Source organism: Melozone crissalis, unplaced genomic scaffold (genome assembly GCF_028551555.1).
Source record: "Melozone crissalis strain CALT ecotype California unplaced genomic scaffold, PUWL_Pcris_2 ptg000042l_1, whole genome shotgun sequence".
NCBI lineage: Eukaryota > Metazoa > Chordata > Aves > Passeriformes > Passerellidae > Melozone > Melozone crissalis.
The window spans coordinates 37242446-37259820 of NW_026535820.1; the positions used below are offsets into that span (position 1 = coordinate 37242446).

Below are 17375 nucleotides of genomic sequence, written 5' to 3' on the forward strand. Positions count from 1 at the left end.
TTTAAAAAATTGTAGAAAAAAGTGCTTTTAAAGAAAGTGCTTACCCTCAAGCTCTAGTATTAAAATATTATGACTAGAAAAAACAGCCTTAGAAATATGATACCAATAGAGAGCACAGAACAATTCCAAGAAAAATTAATGATTAAGAAGTCCCTTATCAATCAACCGATTTCAGGCAGCAAATTTGGCACATCCACATGTCTTTTACGTTTTTTACCCAATTCCAAACTGCTCAAATAGCTGCTTTTATTTTATAATAAAAAAGGTGGAGAAAGAAGTTGCCAGGGAAGAAATTATGAGAAATCAGAGGGAAAAAAAGGTCTAGAGAGAGAGCAAAACACAGAACAAGTAAACAACATTAAAAAGAACAAGGAAAGATATTTACAGTGTTTTTTACAATTCTCCTTTCCCATTATGAACTATATTGCTCCCAAAAGCCTACAGATTGCAATAACCTGACTAATGCACATTTTTCTGTGATCTACTGATAAAGCACGTATCACAGGTTAGCAATCACAGAATTACAGAATTTGGTGAGTTGGGAGGGACCCACAGGGATCACTGAGTCCAACTCCTGCCCAGGACCACCCCCAAGAGTCACACCATTGTTCCTGAGAGCATTGTCCAAACACTTATTGGACTCATCAGGCTCAGTGCTGCAATATCATTTCAACCTAAAGTATCTTAGCTTTTTAAAGCACCTTTCTTTCTTTCAAGCCACCTATAGTTCACTAAAATTATCTTTAAAATCATTATCTTGGTTTATATAGAACTCTAGAAGTATCTGTGTACATTCCATTCTGTATGTCTGTATTCCTATCCAGCTGTGGATGAAATGACCTTGGAAGATCAGGTCATGAGGAAAACATAGTAAGTTAAATGTTGTTACAGTAATTTACTACTAAGATATTTGCAAAAAATATCATAAGTAATTCAGTAAAACTTGTTACTGGAGGGAAAAAAGCAAATGATTCAAGAAATTCCTTTAGTCTTCATGTTTACACAGTGTCAAAAGAATTATACAAAGCAGTAAATCACTTAAACTCCCTTTTTTGCCATGTGCTTCTTGCATGTCAAAATGCAAGTCACTTAGGTATATTTTCACCAAGTTCATTACCCTGGGTTTCTTGCATGACAGACACTTCAATCTTCTCTCTGATTCACACTAAATCTGCTCTCACAAACTTGATACTGCTTTAAATTTGCACCAAGGGTTCTGGAGAAAACCTCAGGCTCTACTTCCAGTTGCACAGCCTAAAATAAGAACTTGTACAACCTCTCTTTTAAAAAGTTGGTTTTCCTAACAATGTCTTAGAAAAGCAGGGTTTTAGCAGATTTGCTGTCCAAATTAATGTGCAAAGTAACAATATCTGTCTCATTTCACTGGTGAGCTGCTTCAAATTCCCTCAGAAAACAAGATCTGAAGTAGCAATTAAACAGCACTTGCTGCAGAAAAGAGCTTACCATGGTGGCAAACTGAATTGAATACAAATCCAGTATACATGGCTAGTATAGCAATTCAGGATCTTTTTTATTAATTGTCTATCCCTACTTGCTCTTAAAACCTTTAAGGCTGGTCTCTCCTTAAACTCACGTTTCCAGATCTCTTGTAAATGTGAAGTCTGAAAGTAAAATAAAAATAAAGTACACTCAGCATCTGATGACAAGGGAAACAAAACCAGCAGGTCTGAACCTGCAGCTGATGTTCAGGTAAGAGCTGGACTGACTGGCTGGCACAGCCAAATCCACCTGTCAAGACCTCTTTAAGATTTCTGGTGTGCTGGACACGATCTGTGGCAGGCTGGAGTGTGTGTTTATGAAGAACTACACAAATGCCATCTGGGTACATGTTTCCAGCCTGCCATGAAGTAGAGGGATTGAGTATTAGGCCTGGATGTGTCACTTTTCTGTTACTCTGCAGTGCAATGTCATGGGAAAAGGCAACCTTTCTCCATGTAGAGTGGGAAACAACAAAATCATTTACTATTTGGCCATGACTTACAATAAAATGTAAAGATTTGCACACAAGATACCATCTTAAACAGTAACCATACAAGTCACCATGCATTTCCAATTTTTAACTTTTTTTTGTAAAGGCTTGCCTTATAAAGTAAAAGGAAGTTTCTCTACTGACACCCCTCAAACCCAGGCTAGCCAGGCACCACAGGCTGAAGGGCTCAACAGCCCAAATGAGTCCCTCAGTGACCCCCAGCCATCTCTAGCTGGGTTTTGATGGTGCAACAGCATAGCAAGAGGAGCCCCAGCTGAAAGGGCAAGTAACTGCTGATGGAGCAGAAAGGACATGTCTGTCCCCACTTCCACAGCTAAAAGAACCAGAAATCAAAATCATCTTTTTGCCGCTGTTCAGGGAAAGTGACTTGCTCATAGTTACCTTATCAAGAAGAGTCAAGACCACAGGATCAAATAAAAACAGCAAAAAACTCTCCCCACAGTAATTCATGTGTAGCTGGAAAGCTGCAACTGTGTAGAGCATATTTCATTATGTTTCCAAATGAACTGAGGTTTGGAGGAGAAAGTTCATTGTGCAACATGGCAAAAGCTGTCTGACATTACATAAAAGCATGCCAGGTACTGCAATGTTGGAAGAAAAAGCATTGTTAATCACACACGTGCCATGAAGAAGTGAGCAACATTCTTTAAAAACTACATCTGTATGCAGCAGCAGAAGAAAAAGCTTGTCTGCCATTAAACATTTTGAGGGACATGAAGAATGTGTCTCCTGAGGAAATTATTTCAGTGAGACTCTGGACCTCACAGCATTCTCAGAATTGCACAGTATTCCTCCCTCCCACTGCAGCACTAAGAGCCTGCCTGCTGACCCTCACAACAGTTTGTCTGTGCATGTGTGTTTTCCACCAGTAGCTTTGTTTTCACTGGAGCTCTAATGAAATTCAGTACTTTCCAGCAACCTCCTTCTACTGAAATTTGGGCACTGGCTCACAAGCAGAAAATAAATATGTTCTAAGTCTTAAATCTCATAATACATTTATGGCTTCTTAAATTAAAAATACATATTCTTAAATAGTAACCTTTATCAATCACATTGAAATATGCAAATCAATCTCACCATTTTATAACTGAAGATTGTAAAACCTACATTATGAACATCAGTCTTTATTACTCTTGGCATATTTAAGAGTACCTTCTGTAAACTCTCTTGTATTTTAGTTATACACCTAACTGGATGTTAGCTATTCAGACTCCAGAAGACAATGAATACTCTCAGGTAAATCCCAACCCGAAGTTCAAGTGACCAAGATTATTCTACAGCCCACATACAGGATTTACCCTCAGAAGTCTAAGAATTATTGCTTACTATTTAACAGAAACACAAGGTTGAAACCTACAGCTGTCATTGAGCACGTACAATTTTTCTGATCTTGCCGCATAAGAACATTAATTTTCCACTGACTACAGTAGCTGCTATTGAACATGGCTTCAAGGATTTGGGACTATGACAGTTGATGACTTGTATATGCACACACAGAGTGCAGAGGACACTACTGGAATAAGTGAGATGCTCCTAGTCATCAGCGACAGGAATCTTCTCTATCTTGAACTGTTAGAGTTGAAAAAAAATTATGCTAATAACCATTTTGTGGTTTACATGTGGATCAACACAACCATTTTCAACTGGCTTAAAAGCAGTTGCATGATCCAATACTAATAACACTGATTAGCCAAATAATAAAGCAGCATCCTTCTGGGACTCAAAGCACAAAGCACAATAACTCTACTGATGGGGAAAAAAAAAGGAAGACCCTGGTATTACAGAAAACTGGATTCTTCTCTTTGCATAAAGCAGAGGATATGAATCAGCCAGAAGGTAAAAAAGTTTCAAGGTGCTCTTTTCTAGAAATGCTGAGAACATGGGTACAACACAGCTGCAGATTACATTTTCAATGAAATTAGGATGACTTCTCTTTACAGGTACTACAGTAAGGGAATGCATTAGCAATCCATATAAATTACAGGTGAGAAGCCAGCTAGGAAACCAAAGGAGTACTATTTTAAACACTACTGTCTGGAGGACAGCCTAGCCATTTTAAATTTCTTGCTGCTGTGTTCTAACACAGCACTATCACACAAGAAGAAATCCAGAAAATCAAGAATTACTGGTTCTTAAGAAGAATGTGTTGTCTGAAAAAGTTCAGGCAGGTTCTCAAAACCAAACTGATTTGTAGTGATTGTACTTTCTGCTTTGGGTTTGCACCTGCATCACTGCTTTATTCCCCAACCTTTCAGCATGAGTATAAAACATCTGAGATAACACTGCTTGAGCAAAAATGCTTGATTACTTCCACACATAACAGCATTATAAATAGCTTATCTGAAAATGTAGGAATGAAAGGTCCCTAAGTGTAGTAGTTGAGTTATCACCAAGAAAACAAAGAACAGGTATACATACACACATAGAATTTAATGGTCTCTACATAAGCTGCATCTAATTTCATCCTATGATGTGTTTCTCTACTGGAAATGGCACTCTATTCATTACACGACCTGTGACAGCAAACACAAGAAATGTCTGGCTTTCAAGATGACATACTAAATTGTTTTGTTTAAACAATCAGTGTATAAAATACTAATTACAGTGGTACAGCTCCTAGATTTAGATCATGTAAGACTAATGACTGTTTAATGTACCACCATTAAAAAAACCCAGCAGCAATAAAAATTTGTCACAACAGAAGTCGTGTCAGTGGAAGACAGAAAATGAGGAAAGAGGAAACCATGATCTATTGGCACTCATCCAGCATCTCTCACACTGGTTATTATGGAATCATAGATGAGTTAAGACTAAACAGATATGTCTGGAAGCTATGTGCCGTGTATCAGTTTAACAAAAACCCTGAGTTCCTGTGGATGACAAATACTCCAAAATAAAGTTGATAATGGCACAGCTCATCAAATTTATCTATCAAATATGCTGGCCTTTTGAGCTACAGCTACCACCTTTTGCCCATGGTTCACTGCAGCTGAAGTATGTCAATTATCTCCACCAGAAAACAAGTAACTTAGTATGAGAAATTTTATGTTTCTAAAATATGTCAAGAATTTAAACTTGGCTTCAATTCTATACTCTAAAATCTTGGGCAATGAAGAGCTACAGCTTTCACTGTTGAGTCTGGATGTGTAGGACAGCAGAGACAAGGTGAAGGGATGCAGAGAAAAAGGAGTTCTCTATGAATGTCATGTTCTCAGTGGCCTCTGGTTTGGTGCCCATGGGTTGAGGAGAATGCAAAATAAATGATAGTGCACAAAAGAAATAAAGTGATGGGTCATTACAACTAGCAAATAGGGATGTGATGCAGAAAAATATTGATTTCATATCTACTGCCTTTGCAGAATCATTCCTCCTACTCTGGTAGCTACTAGCAACCTAGAAATAAATTACATCAAAACTTTGTGTGTTTGAAGCATTGCCAAGTGTAACACTCGGGGGAGTTACACCATCTGCCGTCTCCTGCCTTCTACCTTCTTCAGGATCAAAGGGCTCACATTTACTGAGAACATGACGGTTCTGAGGCTTGTCTTTAAAACAGTTATAGGGAGCTCAGTGTTCCACATAAAATCTGAGAACTGTTTAAAAGCATAAATAACTCTGGTAAAAACAATTATGTCCCTCTACCTCCTTTTCTGTCCAATGAAGTATTTGGGCTGGAGTAAAATGAACCTTTGAGAGTGACTGATGAAAAAAAAAGCAAGAAATACAAAATCAAGAATGGAAAGTTGTGACAACCTAGCATTTGAGGAAATAGAGCCCAATAAGCATGTACTTAACCTGTAGGACCACAGTCAGATGTCAATCTTGGTTCTCCACGGCACTTCACATTTCATTGCTGCTTTTGACACGTTTTTCAAGTTCTATATTCAGAACGGACCTCAAAATAATGGTCTTTTGAAGGGCAGAAATAAAGGCTCAATGCTATCTCCAACTCTCAATTCTGTTCTTCAAATCTGTCTTTCAATGTACTAAGCAGCCACTATAAATTTTGTACCCTAAATTCTGCCTGCAGCCAAGTGTTAAAATTGTTGCATGTGCTGACTACAAAACCAATTCTCTACACCTCTACAAGGCAACATAAAAAACCTGGTTTGGATGCATGGGGAGGAAGAAAAAGAAAAACCTACCAAAACACCGAGGGAAATGTCTAACTTCTGGGAAGACCCAAAATTAAATTTTACAGTGATTTCTATCTATTTGTTAACATCAGGCTACACTTAAATCAGAGACTCACAACAATGTTTTAAATACTTCAGGATTTGTGCTAGATAATCTGATGAAATACCAATGAATATCCCAGCCCTTTGGTGCACAGCTACAGTAAGATCTACAATTATTTTAGAAAGCACGTGGCATTTCTCCTACTTCTCTCACCCCCATTTAAAAATTATGTATACACAATGGAACATAAACTTAACTATGGAGAGAGAGCATCTCTTCTGCACTGAGAAAAAAGCCTGATTCCAGGAGAGAAGGCCTGGGGAAGATAATGTTCTTAACAGTCCTTTATCTCATCAGAGTCCTTATTTCATCCACTAACAAACTTGTCTCTGTCTTAAACTTCACCATGTATTCCTCTCCTACCTATGGCCCTCAAAAATACCATCCTCACTACACTGAATTAAAATGCATCCTTTCCAGTTTGGTAGTGCAGAAGTGCAGAAAAAGAAGAAACCGAAATTCCTTTTTGATACTAACAAAATGTTCCAAATGTTTTCATTTAAGTATGTACCATCTCACTTCAAATTCTGAACATCTTATTCAATTTCAAAAAGTTGAAAACAGCAGTTTTTTCTTCTTTTTGTGATGAAGGGGTATACTGCAGTAGATAACAGGGTTACCATCCTAGTGTGCATAAGGCTGGAGGTTTTCATAATCAATTTGAATTCAAAATATATTTCTAAATTACCAACCCAGTCAGAATATAAGAATCTGCTGTGATGCCAGTTTCACAGATGAAGGAAATTAAATACAGATGCTTTTGTGAAAAAATGTAATACGGAACCAGGCAAGAAAATAAAACAGCTAGTGATATTGGGAGAGAACACTTCAAATACTGGCTCCTTAGATTACTTACTTTCAGAGAAACAGCATTTCAATGTTATTATTTCAGACCACTGTTCTACACCCACAGTAGTGCCAAATATTCTAACTCCATCCCAGTTAGTCCAATTCTCCATCCCAGAGCAGCTCCCAGCCAGTGTGCACCCTCCAGCTCTCCCCTTTCCACCCCAATATTCCTTGATGTTTTCTACATCACCTAACTATTGGGGTGGCAAAGAGCAGTGGGAGTTATGGCTGGTTCCATGTTCCATAGGCTGACTAGGATAGACTGAGGGAAGAAGAGCTACCGAAACATCCCTCTGGGCCTCTCTTCTCTTTATGTATTCACAGAAGTAATTTCATCAAACTTTTAAGAGCTAATTTCCCTGCCAAAGGAAAGAATTTATATGACTGGCAGCATAACTGCAACAGTCAAGTCTCACAGGAAATTGGACAATACCTGTAAGCCCCATGTAACTGGAACTCACTCTTTTCTCTCCTGCCAATCACTGCCAGCAGTAACTGAGAAATACTACAAAAATGTTTTGCCCTCTCTAATAAAGTCAACTTTATGTATTTTTTATGTCAGAGATACATGTTCACACTATATAAATAAAATGAAATTCCAGGACAACATGGAGTTCATTTACAGGATTTATACATCATCCTGGGTTGTTTCTCCATGTTCTGCTCCTCCATATTTCAATCAATTTTAGTCCACAGCATTTCAAACTTTGGCAGTGGAAAAAACTTCACCAACTACATATCAGATTAATACAATATTCTTTACTTTTGGCAGAACTGAAAAATATCACAACTGCTTCAGTCAAATGCAAAAGTCAATGGACTCTGGCTACTCCTTTAGTTTAGAAGAAAGTTTTAATACAAGTGTAAGAACCACTTTACACACTTATCAGGCGGTGGTGGTGAGTACGTGACAACTTCCACTTCCTCCTGGCTAAGAAATATTCTCAGCAAGAACAACAGCTGTGGGATACATTGTTTTCTCACTGCTGCTAAAACAGCATCAACTACTCTTACATCACGCTGCCCAGAATAACTACTGACACAGCTTCAAAGGACAAAGAGAGCTGGTGTTTCAACATTGTCCTCAGCCTCAACTCACACTTTCCAAGTTGTTCCCTCCACTCTGCAGAGACATGTACCATACCCCAATTAATGAGAGGAATCCAGGTATGAAAAAATAACCCAACTTCTTAATACTTTTTGAAAGGTGTCAGGGGAAAAACTAAACTACAGTCACTACTACCTGAAAGGAAACATTACCCAAAGTTCTGTATTTCACCAATGAGCTTTAACAGAAAGATACAGAGTTTTAAAGAACTGGATTTTTCAGCACGGTCCAGCTAAGAATTATGTTACCCAAGAGTCTTCATATTTTCTCTTGACCTACTGCACCATGAAGTGGCCTATTATTCCCTAAGCTTTTTAGGAATGAGGGTTAGCTGGTTTTATTTTAAAAGCTTGGATATTTTGAAGTAAATTCCCCAGGTTTACTATATGAAGACATTAGTGTAACTTTGGTGGTTTGATTTGTAAAATTCAGTTTCACTGTGAGTCCTAATGAAGAGTATTTAGCCTTAGCTGAAGAGATGGATGTTCCCTGCAACATCACAACAAACCCTGTGACGAGTTTAGTTGCACCACTACAGAAGATTATAATGAATTTAAACTAGGAAAATAGAATAGCTTTGGCTCTTGATTAAAGCAGTTCAACTACTGACTCCTTCATTTTGATTCATGAGCTCAATTTTGACAACAATATTATTAAAACTAAAAATTATTCTGATTTCATGAAAGATTTGTATGTATTCTTGAATGTTCTCATTATTTCCAGTGATATTTTACCCATAACTAATGGGCTTAGTAGTAGACAAATTTCAATTAAAGCTCTGGGCTTCAAGAAAAAAAATAAAAAACCATAACAAAACACAAAAAGCAGCAACAAAAGGCAAACAAAAAGCCCGCACAGAAAAGTGCACTGTTCTCATCCACTAAAAAATGTCGATTCAAAACTAAGAATGTTTCACTCCTAATGATGCTTTTTTAAATGCCAACAGGTTTTGTCACGACAATGGCACCTATACTTCCTAATCACTCTGCACAAGTTAACATTTCTTACTTTCCCCTAAGCTGATTTAAAATACAACATACAAGGCCATACATTATTTCATTAATAAGGCTCTGACAGTATTTGCCGCCTCAGACCATTATGCAAGATGATGAATTATTTTCCTACGTAAATGTGAGAACAGTGAGATATCAGCACTCTGCCAAAGAACTACAGTAACTGGATGCGTATTTTCTTTAAATGCCATCTCACAGCTGGACTTGCTGTCCACCTGAAGACTTTTCTTGCGGTGTACATTAAATTCTCCAAAAGTATCAGCTCTGTTCACAACAGCATGAGTGCCACCATGTTTTATATTGGATTTTACACAAATTTCTTCTATGTAACACTGGAGTGGTTTTGAGTGAAAACATCAGAAGTCTGCTGTAGAATAAAATCTGTTTTATGTTGTTTTAGCAAGGCTGAAAAAAAGCAGGCTGATGTTCTACCCATTTCTCTTCCTTATTCTGTCAGAGAATTCTAAAAGCAGTTCTCATCAGCCCTTCCAATCACCCAGGCAAAACATTATTAAAAATATAGCAAAAGAATGTTACTACTATTATAGGTCATAGTAAAGTGTAACTTGAGCATGGTCCTTCCTTTTAACTTCACACAGAAGTTTGTTAGCCAAAAACCCCCTTATTTATAATAAAGTTCTAGATCTTAGTGATAGCATAAAAATTTAAATAAATAAGAAAATTAAACTGTAAAAGTTGTAAAACAACTTCTGAATATCAGCCCAACAACACAGGTTTTAATGTGGGCACTATTCACAGAGAACTCTAAGGAGCACTTCTGTTGAGTAAACTGCAATTATCTTCAAATTCACATGGGCTTATTTTCCTATTAAATGAAACCACCAGAAGACACTAGCTAAAGCAACATATTTTGATTCAGCTTTTTCATACAAGTCATCTCAAATTGTGAAGCAGAGCTTTCCAACACCCTCCCTTCTCTCTCCTTTTTCAGCCTTAACATTTAAGGGTTTTTTGAAACTTGATTATGAATGTTTCCTTAGTAACGCCCATGCAGAAAGATTGATGTTTATTTAGTCTGAGCAGAATGACTACCTACCATTCAGTGTGGTCTTATGTTCCTATTTAGAGTTTATAGCTGCTTCAACAAATAATTCCAAAAGCTTCTAATTGTGGGAAGGATACAAGCAGGGTTTACAGTTCTGCTTTGTATTCAAAATACAGATTAAAAAAAAAAAATTACTAAGTCCAGCAACACAAACATCAGATTTTTAACAAAAATATTTAAACAATAACTATTGAAAATTAAGGCTTGCAGAAAAGGTAGTTTGAACTTGAAAAACCTCACTGCTACTACTGACATAAACACTACAGTATCAGTCTTTCCTACATAATTTTCTTATATCCAGGTTTTCTTTTTAGTCCAGGAAACTCCTGATCAAAGCAAAGAAAATATCTTCTACAGAATGCACTGCAGAAAGTCACTTGCTAATCTACAGCTGTCTTTCAAGAAATTTAAGTTAGAGCACTAATTATTCCCTTTACAATTTCCCATCATCTCAGATGTTTGCACAAGGTTTTACATACCTGCAAAACTTTTTCTTCTGAGGATGACACAAATAGATCCATTCATTTTGGTTAACAGTATGAAGTTTTTGGCTGGCAATAGCCAGGAACATTCTGGCTAGAAGTCTCACAAACAACAGCAAGTCCTACCTAGGATAATCCAGTATCTTCTCTCAGTATTTTTATAATAAATTCAAAATGCACTTCAAGGGTAACTAAGTTCCTGGTATCTTGTGGTATCTCATACATATATACTTTTCCCCCCCGCTTCAATAAAAACTAACAGGCAAGTTGCAGAATGAAAGCTAAAAAAATCTCACCCTTAAAAAATAATAAGGGTGAAATAGATAAAAAAAATATAACAGCAGTAACATTTTTATTACCTTGTTTCAAAACCAGAATATCTTGAATGTCCAACAATGCTTTAAAACGTGATGAACTGAAGCAAAAGGTTATCTTTATTTTACAGGGGTGAGCAAAGTACAACCTACAACCTGCTCAATCTGTTAGAAAAGCCAGGATTTACACGGAAATATCTGATAAGTCAATTTAAAAGGAGGAAGCCTTTAAGTGTTTCTGCTGCTTTGAATGACAACATTGAGCTGTGAAGTCTAATCTTTCAGGTACACACTGAGTAACTCTATACTATGGCATCTGAGGCTGCAGTTGGTAAGTCACTTTATGAAAGAAGCATATTTATTGCTCAAGTACAGAGAGGTTGTAAGTTTGTTATGAAAATGGGCCAAATTAGCATTATTCTCACAGAATGGGTATAACACAAAGAACAAAATGCACTGACCATTGACTTTGCTTTGTTGTGTTTGACATAAGGGCTGCTGTTCTCCACCAGTCTTGCAAATTACTTTTACAAAACTCTACAAGTTTATCTTCTGTCACTGAAAAAAGTGCTCATGGAAAGCAAGAAACCACATCTGAAAGACAGGTCAGCAATTTGTAAAAACACTTAGCAAGCCTACTTCCACTGCAGGTAAGAGATGCAACCTATGTCCTATTTTAAACATCCCCTCACCTTAACTAAACACATCTTAAGGAGAAACTAAGGAGAAATTACTATTTCAGTGATCACTTAATTCTCCCCAGTCACCTTTGGGTTGATAATACAAACTACTGATCCTACTGAAATTTAGTTTTGTTTTTTACAAAACACAACCACAGTGCTGGTATTCAGTAAAAGATTTGCACTGTGAAATTCTAATAAATCATTTACAATACACAAACACTATCAAATGGCCAACCTATAAGCAAGGGATTTCAATCAATCTACACAACTATCTAAGCATAGTGGCCTGTTCCTGAATTGCATTTCATCTCATACACAGCAGGATAGAGAGAGCTAGAACATAAAGAATACGCCCATTAGAGATCTTTACCCTACATTTCTTTCCTAATGGTGAAGAGCTACATACATTTCTTTGAAAAACAGTGCAACTTACTTGGAACTGGGGCACTAGAGAAAGTAAGTAATTTTGGCAAAGGCTCTCCCCCCTTTATTATGAAAAGATCCACAGTCATGTTCTCCTCAGCTCAAGAATATCTGCCTTGACTCAAAAGATTTCCTTCAGTATAAGTCATTCGTTTCCTGATCTGGAGGCTCTGCCAAGTCAGCCTCAATTTTTGAAGCTGTAATCTTCAACAAAAATGAATACAATGTTTCATCATGTCAAGAGATCACACAATATGGTCTGTTTGTACCACTATCAGGTACCAAGCATGTATCAGATCTTAAAACAGTCTTAGTGGGTTCGGATGAACCTTAGTGACCACTTCCTGATACCTTCCAGTTACCAGTTCTGTAATCACCCCACTGTTAACTGCTCAGCTCCAAATCCAGAATAACTTAAAAGTTATTGTGCTATGCCACATTTATGGAGTTGTAAATCACCTTCAATGCTGCAAACTCCACCCCGTAACAAAAGGCAATATTGGGTTCATCCTACAAATCTTCAACCAAAGCTCAGTAAAATAAATTAGGTGCTCAGCTGCAAGGTTATGAAAAATGAATCCAAATTACCAATAGTGGACTTGAACAATACGAAGTATAATGGAATATATTACTCTAAGTACTCTGTCACTGAGCAGAGTGAACCTGACATACTAACATACTAAGGATGAATAAGGGGTTTAAAAGAAAAAAAAAAAAAAAGCCAGCAAGGAAAACACTACTGTGATATCATGAAGGCTATGGTGAAGGGCAACAGTAGACAACAGCACCAACCCAGTTTGGTGTTGCAAAACAAAACTTAAGGATAAGAGGCCTGTTATACCACTGCCAGCCCTAAACTGTTTGCTTAATATTTTTGTCTACATTTGAAACCATCAAGTGTGAACTGAGCAGGAAAAAAAAGTATTTCAAATCCAGAGCAAAAGTCAAGGCTGACTAACTGTTTGCTGTTTATCTGTAAAATTCCAAGACAAAATTAAAACCTTCAGGAAGATAAGTCAAGCTATGTGGAGCCATAAAAGCTCAATCATGAAATAAATGTGCATTGAAAATGACATTCTCTCAACACGCTAAGAAACCACAATTAAAACCAGATGTGTGAGTGTAAGAATATGAATACTGCTTACAGAGCTGTAGAAAATCAGAAATGCAAGATAGCAGCATTAACTGTTTTAATTAAATGCAAGCTGCTAAATGACAGCAAGCTTCCCAGAGTAGCACTTCCCTCACAAAACTTTGAATCTAGTGACAAGATATTCCCAAATTTAAAGTGGTAAACTGATAGAAGTATGCAAGAAACTATATATCCACTATACGCTAAGTGCAGCAGTACTACATCTTTTCCTAAGGCCAAAATGAAAGTGAGGTGGTGTCTTGTGATCCCCTACTCACACCTGTTCATGAGTCACATAAGAGGTCCACTATCAAACCTTCTAATTGAAACTTAATAAGAGACTAAACACCATAATCTAGGAGACTGTGGGAGGGAGAGGTAAACACAAAGAAACATGAGAGAACAATAAATCAAGTACTTCTCTTGTTCATGTCACTTTTAAGGCAATATTAATTCTAGAGTAACAAGACAGTCTTATCAAAAGGACATGAGCCAAATTGATACCCAAATCTGGATATCAATTTATGTACCCAATTCCTTGTTCCTGTGCAATACAAAATCTCATTTTATCCTTCAGTGACACCAAGAGATGAACCAGTATTTCTGTTCAAAAACTAGGGGACGGGCAGGGAGACAGGAGGGAGGTACAACAGGGAGGGAAAGAGGGAAAAAGTCAACCAAACTGGTAGAAAACAGGCATGGTATTAGTCATCAAAGGCTTCAGAAAAAAAGTTCTACAAAAATATTCTGTAAAAATTTCCATTTTCTCTAGTAGATAGAACCCTACCTAGCTAGAGATCCTAGCTGGAGCCACAGCACACTGAACCTTAAAAATTTATACTGCTTTAAAACTACCAAAAGTGAAGGGAACAGACTCCTTAGCACGATCCTAAATTTGAGGGAGGTTCTAAAGGGGCCTAAGTGCAATTATAAAGCACATTTTCTCTGTTATCTAATAAAGTGAAAGTTTTTCCATTGTACTTGTAAAGGAGAAGTCCTACATTCATCACTTCCCATTTCTGATCATGTAAACCCAGCAGTGTAAGTTAAAAAGCAAAAGGCTGAAAAAGTCTTGTTTTCACAGCTTTTTCCTTTTGGAAATGGCAGCTTCAATGCAAGCAACCCCCCAACTTCTGTAATGGGAATTTTGAATTAGTTCACTGAAAGAATGTGATAGTTTTAAGAACAACCATGTGAAAATTTTAGTCTTCAGGAAAAAGAGATGACACTGGATAAATACTTATCCATCTCAGGCATAAACTCAGTAATGCTTGTGAGAATATAGATGAAAATAGCAGAGATTTGATATGAGTAGTTACAGAATTCTTCCTCTTCAAGTTTTCAAAAACAACAGACAATACAAGATTTTGATTCTTAAATTTATTTTTAGCAGGATGTGTTTACTAATGGATGGTGACATCATTAGAAGATAGGTCCATGTCCACCACCTGCAACAGAAGCTAGACAGATGTTAAAGAAAACAATTTAAGAGTTAAAGATGACACTACTTACCCCAAACACACTTTTGAAAGTCACCTACCAAGCAGTACAGCTAGCTTTTGATGCAGACATAACATTATTTACTTGTTATCACAATTTCCTGTCAAGATTTACCACATACATTACCTTGATTTTGATGGGAATCACACACTTCTGTTTCAGAAATAACTATTAGAGAAACTCTTATTCTTAAAAAATTAAGGAAGATGGAAAGATTGGTTATGCAAAATTACTTACCTAGAAATTATCTTCAGAAGATAAAAGTACTGCCTATTTAGGTCTGAAGCTTCTATCTAATGCTGAAAGCTACTGACAATTCTTTGGGAATTCCAATTCAAATTGTTAAACAAGGTTAACAGCAGGTAACATTTCTAGATTCAACTAAGAATACATCTACTTGTTCCTTACTATACCTGCCTGGTATGGTAAGGAATCATTAAGGTAGGATCTCAGCATTATACTCACAGATTGGTGACAGTAATTCAGGAAGAAATAAAGACTTTCTGTTACAACTGAGAGATCACGTTACACTCGGGAAAGTATCAACAGCCAGAAGTCTAACACAGGAAACAAGCTTGTCTGGAACAAATTAATTTCACCAGAAATGAAACTTGAACAGCAAAACCTAGGGACAGACAGTTCAGGGAAACACATTCTCAAAGAATTATGTGAAAGGTCCTCTCCCAGTTCTATTTCAAATGAGAAGCCAAGAAGCAAGGTTCAATTTGAGTCATGTAATTTCCCAAATCGGTAAGAACAGGGAGTCCTCGCTTCATCTCCATTTCTTAATCACCAAAATAAATCCTACATGTGCTAAGTCAGCAAGCCCTACAGACAATATCACTAAGACATCCTAATCTTACATTTCAAAACTTGAGAATGCTTATCAGCCTCTACTTCCCAAACAAAAAAGCACTACTGATAGTGAGCATGAAGTCACTTTACTCATCACTAGTTTAGAAACTCCATTTTAAGGTTTCTGTTTTTTGAAATCTCTTGGCTCAAAGGCCTTTACTAGTAACTGGGTTAACACCATCCTGGCTCATAGTTCTGTATTAGGAAATCATATTTATGCCACACTAATCAGCCTAAAAACATTCTTACAGTGTACTTCAACATCCTAGGACTTCATCAGTTTAAAACAAGCTGCTACAGACATTGAGACTGTCTCCTACTTTTAAAGAAAGACCTCAAACTAGCCCAAAGATGAAACTCTGTAATGTTGGAAATAAATTCTTTAGCAGTCTAAATAATTCAGCCAAGAAACTATGTAAAGCACCATAACAGCCCAGTAATATGCAATTGCTTTCTCTCAGAATTATGAATTCTCTGATCTAGCAATATTGGGAAATTACACTGGTTTCTATTTGTTGAAAACAACCAATAAGGGTGGAATCTGTTCACAGCTGTGCTACTATTTTTAATTTCTTTTTAACTGGCTCTCTTGTTTTACAGAAGGGTAAATCTGTCTGAAGACTAAGTCACTGCCTTTTGAGCAACTCACTATCCTGGCAGTCTACCACACCTACACAGCATTGAACTGCTGGTAATGAGCTACATAAACAAGTCAGTGCCTCTAGACAACCAGTCCTTCAATGAAATTATGGGAACTTGTCCTTCAAACCCATTACACAGGCAGAGGGAAGGTAGGGCATATGATGAAAAGCTTAAGGCTTCCTGTTCTTTAATCTTCCAGGTTCCATTATGCAGTTGGATCAGGTGCTACTGAGATCAGCACTACTGTGCATGCCATCTATCTTACATGAAGCTGGTTGATATTCTTCCCACAGGATAAACACAGTAAGGTTGATAGGAAGAACCTTCATCAATTGATTTTCTGTGAGGCACAGAGGAAAGGAAGTCAGGAAATAAGAGTAGGCTAGGAATGACACAACTGATCTGAATGAGGACTTCAAATATATTACAAACAGCATTTTCCAGAAAAAAAAAGCACAACAAAATCTGAATCAAAGTTATGAAGCTAAAGGTAAAGAAACCACTAGGGAAAGAAAATGTTCTTGACAGGCATATATGATGAAACCTGAAGATAAATTAATGCTGGGACCATATATGCATATGCTGCAGTTACAGGGCATCATGATTGTTCAGACATCTTCCCTTGCAAAATGATGCAGCTTCAATTCTATTACTGTAATACCCAAGGTTAGCACTGGGAAGCCACTGATATGAAATTATGGACATATTCTAAATACGTGGAATGTTCCACGGGAGGCTTTACATTAGTACATGGTAGGAAAGAAAAGCAGGTGATTGGTAATAGCAAAGAAAGGAGTAACTTCAGGGATCATTTGCTAATAATGAGCTGCTCACCGTGCATCACTCTTTTATTATGATCTGCCTGGTTGTGCTGGTACTAGTGCTGATAACCAGCTGTGTTAGAGGCTGTAGAAGCTGTAAGTACATTTCCCTGGGTTTAATGGATGCTTGAGACAGGTTAAACACTTGTGCTGAAACCTGGAATTAAATTCTTATCCTTTAGCAAATACATAACTAAGACTCACAATGAAAAGAGCATGGAAAGAAAATGACACTAT

At 37.1% G+C, this 17375-nt stretch overlaps 1 protein-coding gene across 1 annotated transcript in view; it reads right to left on the reverse strand.

Moving 5' to 3' along the window:
* The window catches only part of RPRD1A (regulation of nuclear pre-mRNA domain containing 1A), a 43838-nt gene that overhangs the window by 14149 nt on the left and 12314 nt on the right, over positions 1 to 17375 (reverse strand). The gene's annotated exons all lie outside the window — the stretch shown is intronic.